The sequence below is a fragment of the Cupressus sempervirens genome, chromosome 10 (genome assembly GCF_028749045.1).
Source record: "Cupressus sempervirens isolate cs-2001-9-10 chromosome 10, ASM2874904v1, whole genome shotgun sequence".
In the NCBI taxonomy this organism is placed as follows: domain Eukaryota; kingdom Viridiplantae; phylum Streptophyta; class Pinopsida; order Cupressales; family Cupressaceae; genus Cupressus; species Cupressus sempervirens.
The window spans coordinates 172229692-172239444 of NC_143127.1; the positions used below are offsets into that span (position 1 = coordinate 172229692).

At 34.6% G+C, this 9753-nt stretch overlaps 1 pseudogene across 1 annotated transcript in view; it reads right to left on the bottom strand.

Moving 5' to 3' along the window:
• LOC149533176 (pentatricopeptide repeat-containing protein At1g11290, chloroplastic-like) overlaps positions 1–2949 on the bottom strand; it is a 47753-nt pseudogene extending 44804 nt beyond the window's left edge. The window contains exon 1 of the transcript XR_016356809.1: positions 1018–2949. The product of XR_016356809.1 is annotated as a pentatricopeptide repeat-containing protein At1g11290, chloroplastic-like (transcript). The remainder of the gene's footprint in view (positions 1–1017) is intronic.
• Between the last annotated feature and the right edge of the window lie 6804 nt (positions 2950–9753).

A 9753-nucleotide genomic window follows, 5' to 3' on the forward strand; every position in this document is an offset into this window, starting at 1 on the left:
AGTATACACAACTATTGATGTGCATTGCAGTCTATGCATCTATCTTATGAAGCTAACAACATGATCCAGATTGCCAAATCATTAAACCTTATTACTGCAGCTCTGACATGTTGCATATTGAAGCTATTTTTCAGATTGCTTCATTTAGCATCACCAATAATCTCCACAAGAACATTGTCCCTGTTTGAAATGATGGAAACGGTTTGCATCTCTCACAACAATTTCTCTTGCAACAATCTTAGAAATAAATTTCGTTGCATTGTGACAATCAGCACATACTCGAAGATTCTTGACAACTCTTATAGTTGTTCCAGAGGGTGTACTTAACAAACCGAATGCAATTGCCAACTTTTCACTATGGTGACAAAGAAATAATTCCTTTTCCTCCTCTTCCACGGCATTAGCTACATGCCTTGAATCCGGGAAATACCCTGCCGCCTTCATCTCCCAAGCCAATTTCTCCAACATTGCATAGATCTCGTGTGTCTGTGGATGTGATCTGTCTCCGGCACAAAAAGCATGTACAGTTTTGTGATCTTCAATCCAACTACATCCAGGGATCTTTTTTATGCCCTCATCTTTCATCAATCTTCTTACAATTTGAACTTCATCCCACCTGCCCACTTCTGCGTAGATGTTTGAAAGAAGAACATAAGTTGCAACATTTTTAGGATCCAAATCAAAAAGCAGACTTGCTGTAAATACTCCTAAGCCAATATTCATATGTGATCTACAGGCACCAAGAAAACACATCCATACCACCACCACAGGTTTAACTGGCATCTTAACAATAAATTTCAGGGTATCCTCAAGATAGCCAGCACGTCCAAGAAGGTCAACCATGCACACATAATGGTCAACTGTAGGTGTAATGCAGTAAAGGCTACTCATGTGACTGAAATGTGTACAGCCATTATCTATTAACCCTGCATAGCTGCATGCACATAGTACACAAGCAAAGCTAACACTGTCAGGATATGTTCCAGAGCGCTCCAGTAGTTCAAAAACTTTGAGAGCATCCTCAGAGAATCCATTTTGTGCATATCCTGCAATCATTGCATTCCATGAAATGACATCTCTTTGAGGCATTCTGTCAAACAGTTCACGCGCCTTGCTTATGCTTCCACATTTTGAATACATGTCTACCAAGGCAGTTGCAACTACAACATCTGACAAAATTCCTATATCCTTTATGCTTTGGTGGATGTCCATACCCTGTTGCAAAGCTCCCATTTTGGCACAGGCAGGGAGGATGCTAGCAAAGGTTGTGGAGTCTGGTTTTACACCTGCCAATTGCATTTGCTTGAAAGTTTCTAAAGCCTTTTCAACAAGTCCATTTTGCGCATATCCTGCAATCATTGCAGTCCATGAGAACTCATTTTTTTGAGGCATTCTCTCAAACAGTTCGCTTGCATTGTCAATACTTCCACATTTTGCATACATGTCTACCAGGGCAGTTGCAACTACAACATCCGACACAATTCCTTTATCCTTTATGCTTTGATGAATGTCAATACCGTGTTCCAGAGTTCCCAGTTTGGCACAGGCGGGGAGGATGCTGGCAAAGGTTGTGGAATTCGGTGTTACTCCTGTCAATTGCATTTCCTTGAAAGCTTCTAAAGCCTTTTCAGTAAATCCATTCTGTACAAATCCTGCAACTATTGCTGTCCATGAGTACACATTTTTTTGAGACATTGTGCAAAACAATGCATGTGCCTTGTCCATCCTTCCACATTTTGCGTACATGTCTACCAGGGCAGTCGCAACTCTAACATCTGACAAAATCCCTGTGTCTTCTATGCTTTTTTGGATATCCATACCCTGTTCCAAAAAACCCATCTTAGCACAAGCAGAGAGGATACTGGCATAGGTTGTGGAGTCTGGCTTTACACCTACCAACTGCATTTCCTTTAAAGTTTCTAATGCCTTTTCAACAAAACCATTTTGTGCATATCCTGCGATCATTGCAGTCCATGAAACTACATCTCTTAGAGGCATTTTGTCAAACATTTCGCGTGCCTTGTCTACGTTTCCACATTTTGCATACATATCCACCAAGGCAGTTGCTACTCCAACATCTGATAAAATTCCTGTATCAGTGATGCTTTGGTGGATATCAATACCCTGTTCCAAAGCTCCCATTTTGGCACAGGCCGGGAGTATGCTGACAAAGGTTGTGGAGTTCGGCTTTACACCTGCCGATTGCATTTGCTTGAATGTTTCTAAAGCTTTCTCAACAAATCCATTGTGTACATATCCTGCAATTATTGCATTCCATGAGATCACATCTCTTTGAGGCATGCTCTCAAACAGTTCACATGCCTTGTACATGCTTCCACATTTTGCGTACATGTCTACCAAAGCATTTCCAACCATTATATCTGACAGAAAACCCCCTTCCATTATGCTTTGATGGATGTCCACACCCTGTTCCAAAGCTCCCAGTTTGGCACAGGCTGGAAGTACGCTGGCAAATGTGAACTTATCCGGTTGGAAACCTGTTTGTTGCATATGATGAAAAAGTGTGAGAGCCTCTTGAGAATACCCATGTCTTCTGTAAGCTGCAATGATCGTATTCCATGAGACAATGTCTCGTTCTTTCGTGTGGTTAAACACTTTACGGGCTTCTACCAAACTTCCGCACTTGACATACAAGTAAATAATCTTGTTATGGAAAGTTATGCGCTCTAAGCGATGAAAGGGTGGACATTTTTGCATTATGAAATCGCGTTCTTGAGAATACAGGTATTGAATAACACAGAATAGCTTTCAGAGGAATTTCGTGCAATCATCAAAATGTGCAGAGCCTCCTTCATAACGTTGCAGATTGAAATGAGCAGCGGATGGCTATGACGTTCAATAATTGTACTTGTAAAGCGGAAAATAAACTGAAGTTGGAGGATTTGGAACCAGTAAGTGAGCTTTATTGGCAATGCAGAGAGCAAAACATTCGGGAGCTGTAAAACAGAGTTTTTAAAGTTGTATATTATTATTATTATTATTATTTTTTATACTGTAAAACAGAGTTATAAAACAATTTTATAGAAACGAAAAAGAATTATGAAACAAGGGAGTTCTACCTCAATCAACGCCTTCACAGCAAAACAATTGAAGATAGCATAGTTCTACCTCAATCAACGCCTTCACAGCAAAACAATTGAAGATAGCATTCTTTAGATATGAACATGCTTAAATTGTAGATAGGTACTTTGGTATTCATTACCAATGTAATGGATATAATAAATATATTTAAATATTAGATTATCTTATTAATTTAGGAAGTATGTATTTAGTAAATTTCAGACAGATAAGTTAAAAAGGAGATTACAAAAATTCATGTAGCAACAATGTGTCACTACTTAGATTGTGAATTAGACTTTGAAATTTCTTTCATTTACTAATTTTTCTATAAATTTATCAATTTTCCTTAAGCAATGTTTAAATGTTAAGAATCAACATTTCTAAAATACAATTTAACTTCTACTGATCAACTTATTAGTCTCGTTGGAGACTAAAGTTTTGGATTGCTTTGGTTGTATTAGTTCATCTTTGGGAGTTGTGCTATATGGAAAAATCATGAAAAAAACTACAGTGTGGAAGAAATAGTAGTTTTATTTTTCTTCGGAAATAATAAGAAAAATGTATTGACCATTGAAGTGACATTGTGGAAATGCCACAAATGCTCTTCTCTTTCTTGCATGGTTTGGGATTTCTCAAAACTTTTGTTTTCTCAAAATGGTTTGGACAGTTGGAAAGGGTGTTGAACAATTGGCCATTAGGTCTTGTGCCAAATGGCCCTTTACTTTTCTTTAATTTTCACAATATTTCATATTATTACCAACTTCTCATCCCTCATGTTTCCTCTTTTTCTTACTTTTAATTTTTCTTGGTTCAACGTGAGAGGTGGATCTTTGGTGTAACGTGAGAGGTGGATCTTTGGTGTAGAGTATATGGATGATATTGGCTCTGTTTCGCTGCTATGATCGTAATATTAAAGGTGAAATGGGCTTCTCCATGTTTTGGGACACTTTTATTTGTTGGTTTGAGCTTTTATTTGAAAGGTTCTTCATTGAAATTTTAATGTCTTTGCCTTACTTAGTAAGTTACATGGTGTTTTTTTTACTTTTTTCAAAAGAGAATCTATGATCATTGGTCTTTGTATTATGCTAAATGATGTCCACTTTTCAAGAATAATTAATTTGAAGGAATTCTTGAAGTTTCTTTTGGTTACTAATACATGTCTTTATTATTTCAGCCAATATATTATAAACATTGACCTGTATACAATTTTGGGTAGTTTTTTATTTAGCCTTTAGTTGAGGAAATAAAGCAATCACCAAACTTTTAAAGACCTCTCAGGGACTATAGTTGTGAATTTTGTTCCTTAAAATTAATTTATTTGCCTTGTCCTATCATATATACAAAGTTTCCAATGGAAAACATAAATAAACTCCTCCATACATTTGAGATACCCAACATAAATGTGCGTAGATAAAGAAAATTTAACAATGGAAAATTGCACTTCTTGAAGCTAAACTTATGTGGATCACATGCAATATGAATAAATTCTTGAACATAAAAAGTTAAAATGTATTTTTATTCTCAAAGTTCTAATCTTCTAATAGTTCTAGACATTTGATCATATGATGGTGTGAGTTTTTTCTTCCATGCTCTAGATAAAATTCTATAATCCATCAATGAGACAGGAGTAAGGAAAAAAAGAAAAATTCTTCAAAACATTTTACATGTGATTCTATGATCTATGAAGAATATAACAAGACACAAGAAAAAGAAAGAAAAATATCCCTAAATTCATACCTCAGCTTTAATCAGGGTGCGCACCTGGAGGAGGGTCATAGTGGCTCTTGAGGGCATTATACTTCTGCTTGAGATTAATATAATCATTTTTGAGTTGCTTGTTTTCCATCTAGCTCGACTATTCTGAAACCACATAATAATTCGTTTGGGTTGAAATCCTTTTGTTCTTTCCAACTTCATTTTTCTCTCATTGTCTAGCTTGTTGCCTCTCTCAAAACTTTTCTCCAATACCTCTACTTGTTCCAATGTCAACTTTGTCTTTTTATCTATAGATTCATCTAAAACACGATCCTTTTTGCGTAAATTATCATTGAGAATATTTTTGTACACAGTGGCAGTCATTGATCTCTTTCCTATATTTTTAGGAGATTCATAGTCTCCTACAAATGGATGGCCTGCAGTGCACCAAAAATATCATGTGGGTTATTATGTACTAGTATTATTTAAGATAATTTATCTAAACAAGTTCGAATTTAAACATTTTTATTCAAGTTAAATTTTTAAAAATAAATTAGATATATGATTGATCCACATGGAAATCACATTAATGAAAATGATTGAAAAACATGGGTGATATAGACTGATCACATAAACATATTAGATGGACGGCTTGCAGTGATGCATAAATGACTGAGTGACTTTAGTTATGAATTATGATGTTAATGTGATTTAAGATTGTTGGATTTTATTTGTCATTGATGCAAGATCCGTTGAAAAGGTGGCATTGAAAAATCAGATCACTCGTGGCTCCTATTATAATGTTATGAAGTATATTTGTGGAATATACCCTCTACGTGTGAATATGGTTTTGAGGGTATGTGTAGGATCATGGTGGGCCAAACTATACCCTTAAGTGGCAGTCTAAAAATAGCCAATCAAGTTTATATCAATTGACTTGACATGCAATTTTGAGGTAGTTTTGAAAATTATATTAAAAGTTGTAAGAATAGAATCTTTAGGAAATTGAATGTAGTTTCTAAACTAGTAGGCCTTATTTGAAAATAGTTTAATCTGATTGGTAAAAAAATTGTATTTTAATATAGTAGTACAAATATTTTAGGACAAAATCAAGAAGTAGGGGTATGTCCGACCACGTTAATCAAAACCATATAATAATATTTTTTATAAGATTCTAGATATAAGAAGTATGCTCATGTCTAGATGTGACACATACTTTTGGGTATTTTTATTCCAAAAAAAAATTAATTATGAATTTTCTACTACAACATTTAGAAAAAAAAAAGCTCATATTTGACCACCTTAACTAATTCAAAACGTTACCAAATTTAACTTTTAAAAAATTTGTAGTAGGTGAAACATAGAATGTGATGCACCTTTTGGATTTCAAAAATGTTTTACAATTTGAAATTTATAGCTATTTTTTAATCAATATGTAAATCAACACTTTATAGATATCTTCATTTTAAAATAAGAAATAATTACTTATCAAACTCATATTTTGACATCAATTATATCGCTGGAAAGCTAAGAACATCCTCAAGAAACAGTTTTTTGTTTTAACAAATTTGGTCATATTAAAATTCGTCACGTACCTCCTTGAAGTCTAGAAGTCACCTAAATGGGGAGAAATCACATTTTTTGAGTTGACCAAGGAGGCTTGATAATTACCAAACCTAATTGGATATCTTACATATCGGGTATTTGATATCTCCCTCTTAAATATGTAAAGGAATCAAATTAAAAATGGAGGGTGGGGATTGAAATTTGAGGAAGGGTCCTCATTATCCCTTCCATGATCCATGTGAGGTGTTTTAACTATTAAAAATGGTATTTTTGTTTATGTTATATTATATTATATTATATTACATTATATACTATAATATAATATGAATTAGATTATATTCTAATATAAAATAAATTATATTAAATTATTTGATACAACATATGTCCCTAGGGGTCCTAGGACCCCTAGGGACATATGTTGTCATGAAATGTGTCGAAAAGGGTCATGACCCCTTTTGACCCATACAATCAATTATAATATGTCCCTAGGGGTCCTAAGATCCCTAGGGACATATGTTGTCATCAAATGTGTTGAAAGGGGTCATAAGTTAACCTATAACTAGGGTTCATTTTAGTGGCAAATGTTACCGAATGACCAACATCATTTTGGTGAATTTTTTATGCAAATGCGGGTTGGCGCATCACCCCAAGTTTACCAAATATAAGTCGAACCCCTAGGCCCATTGCCAAAGGATTTATGCCATCAGATAGTGTTTCAAAATAAAATAGCCAATTAGAAATATTTTTGACACACAACAAATTAAACATGTTTGCCTATGATTTCCCAAGTGGATCTTTTTGGATGACCTCAATTTTCCCTTGGTTTTAAAAAATATTTTGGGAGAGGGACAATATTCACCCCCAAAATATATGGACATGTGTCCATGCAAATTCAATTTTGCCATCTACATTATGCATGGCCATATAATAGACAAACCATATTCACCTTGGAAATTCCAAAATATAGGTTTTTCTTACGCAAGCTTCGTCAAATATTTGGTATGCGCTATAATATTCTTGTGGATTTTTCCAAAAAAGAGTGGTGTAAATACATTCATAGATCAGTAGGTTGCCTGACTTCCAATCAGTAGCGAAGTCTCAATTTCTAATATTATCGAGATCATTGTCGGGTGAGTTGTGACCGCAATTACTACATTTTAGCCAAAGGTGAATAACTTTGACCCCCATCTATTTTTTCTCTGTAATTATAGTTCACTCTTATATTTAGTAGATAAAAGTTAGATTGTTAGTGGTCAATTATCAATTGGGACCAGTGACCAATACCACCGAGTCATGCAATAACTAGGGAAACCTAGGACATCTATATTTTATAGTGTAGGTCATACAACCAATGAATATTATTTAGATAAATATATGTAATAGACTATAGTTGATTGTCACTTTTTGAATAACTAGAACTTAATGGCAGCCTATATTTCTTTAGAGATGTCGAACATGAACATGGGTAAGTGTCTCACATGTGGTAGAAGTCAAGAAAGGCTAGCCAAGTGAACTCACACCTTGGCATCATATTTTGGTGGAAAAAATTAGGAAGCTACATCATCACAAGTGCATTTACAAGATTTCCAACCACTGCCACTACCAGTTCCACTATCACATATTGAAGAAGTTGGCGAACTTGATATATCTGATTAGATGAACTTGAAGAAGATATTTAGGTAAATACACAAAGTAGCCAAGATCTATAGGTTAATACCCAGAGTAGCTAGAATAATATAATAGACTTGACTTCGATGATAATTCCAAAGATGGTGATGGTGCACAACCATGAAAGGGAAAAAGGAAATGCAATGCAATAATTGGTGAGAAATCCAAAAAAGATCAGCATTGGAATTTATTGATCAAGAATTTTCAAATAAAATGGGCCTCAAAGTATCCATTCATTGAATCTGTACACAATCCAAAAGAAGGTGAGCCTTCGGTGGAATGCAAATGTACAATATGCACAAGGATAAATAAAAAGGAAAAGAGATTGTAGCTAAAAATTGACACCATAGAAAAGCATATGGGTAAAGTTTATAAGAAGAAAATCATAGATGGAGTGGAAAAATTAGTGACAAGATGGAAAACCAAGGAGGAATGTCAACATGTTAAGAATGCAAAAGTCTTAGAATTTTAGGAGAAAATACATACGAAGCCTACTGAAGTAAAGGGCTCCATGTAATCTCTTCTTGGAAAAGCAATGGAAGTTCAAGAAATGGGTAAAGTTCTTCAACTAAGTGTTGTCTTCTATATTTTAAGCAAAGGGCATGCCATGAAAGACCACCCATCATTGAGTAGCTTATTACACTTTGCAAAAGTTCATTAAATTATGTAAGGAGTCATTGGTCAGTAAAGAGAATATGGGAATGGGTGAGTTGGCAAAAATTAAAGAGTCAAATTTCATTGCATTATCTTTGGATGAGGTGATAGCAATAGACAATACTTTCTGGGTATGCATGCATGTCTATACTATACAAAATTTTGTCCACCAACCCAATCTACTAACTATTGTTAAAATGAAGGATAACTCAACGATGAAAAACATATTTGAACTAGTAAAGAGTTCCCTAATTGAATATGAAGGTATAGATGAAATGGTGATTGCCCAAAAGTTGGTTTGTGTTGGAGTAGATGGAGCTTCAGTAATGTAAGGCCAAAAGAATGGTCTTGTCACAAAGTTAAAAAATTTATTGCACCTTATGTTGTTGGCATTCACTTCATGTCCCACAGAATGAATCTAACTTTTGGAATTGTTAGCAACTCTCTACAAATATACAAAGTTGAAGTTTTAATCAAAGAGATCTATAGGCACTTTTGTCAAAGTCCTAAATGATTTAGGGAATTTCAACAGTTTGTTCAAGGCCTAACTAATGCAAGAAAGCTACTTAAGGATAATGATACCAGATGGATATCTTTGGATGAACCAGCTTATCGAGTTTTTTTGAATATCCATCGTTGCTTGGCATAATGGAATCAACTCACGATGATCAGGGTGGTCAATAGAAATATGGTGATCTACTTAAAAGGTTAAGTAATGTAGAGACACTATTAATGTTAGTAACCATTCTCCCCATGCTAGAGGAAATGGGAAAAATAATGACGAAGATCCAACAAAGATTTATGTATATTGCAGAATATAATATGCTGCATAAAATGACATGCGTGACTCATGATAATCTCTATAGAAATCTATATTCATTTTTTGTGGATGAAAAACTTTCAGAGTGAATGAGAATCACAAATTTAGATAATCCTGATAAATTTTGAAAGATTGATGCAAAGGGGGAATTAGGTGCCAATATACGGGGTGTTGAGATACCAATGCACTACTATGGAAGGCCCGTGTCCATGAGAAAAGGAAAGAAACCCACGCATCCAAAATTAATTGTTACAAAGGAAGTGTTTGAA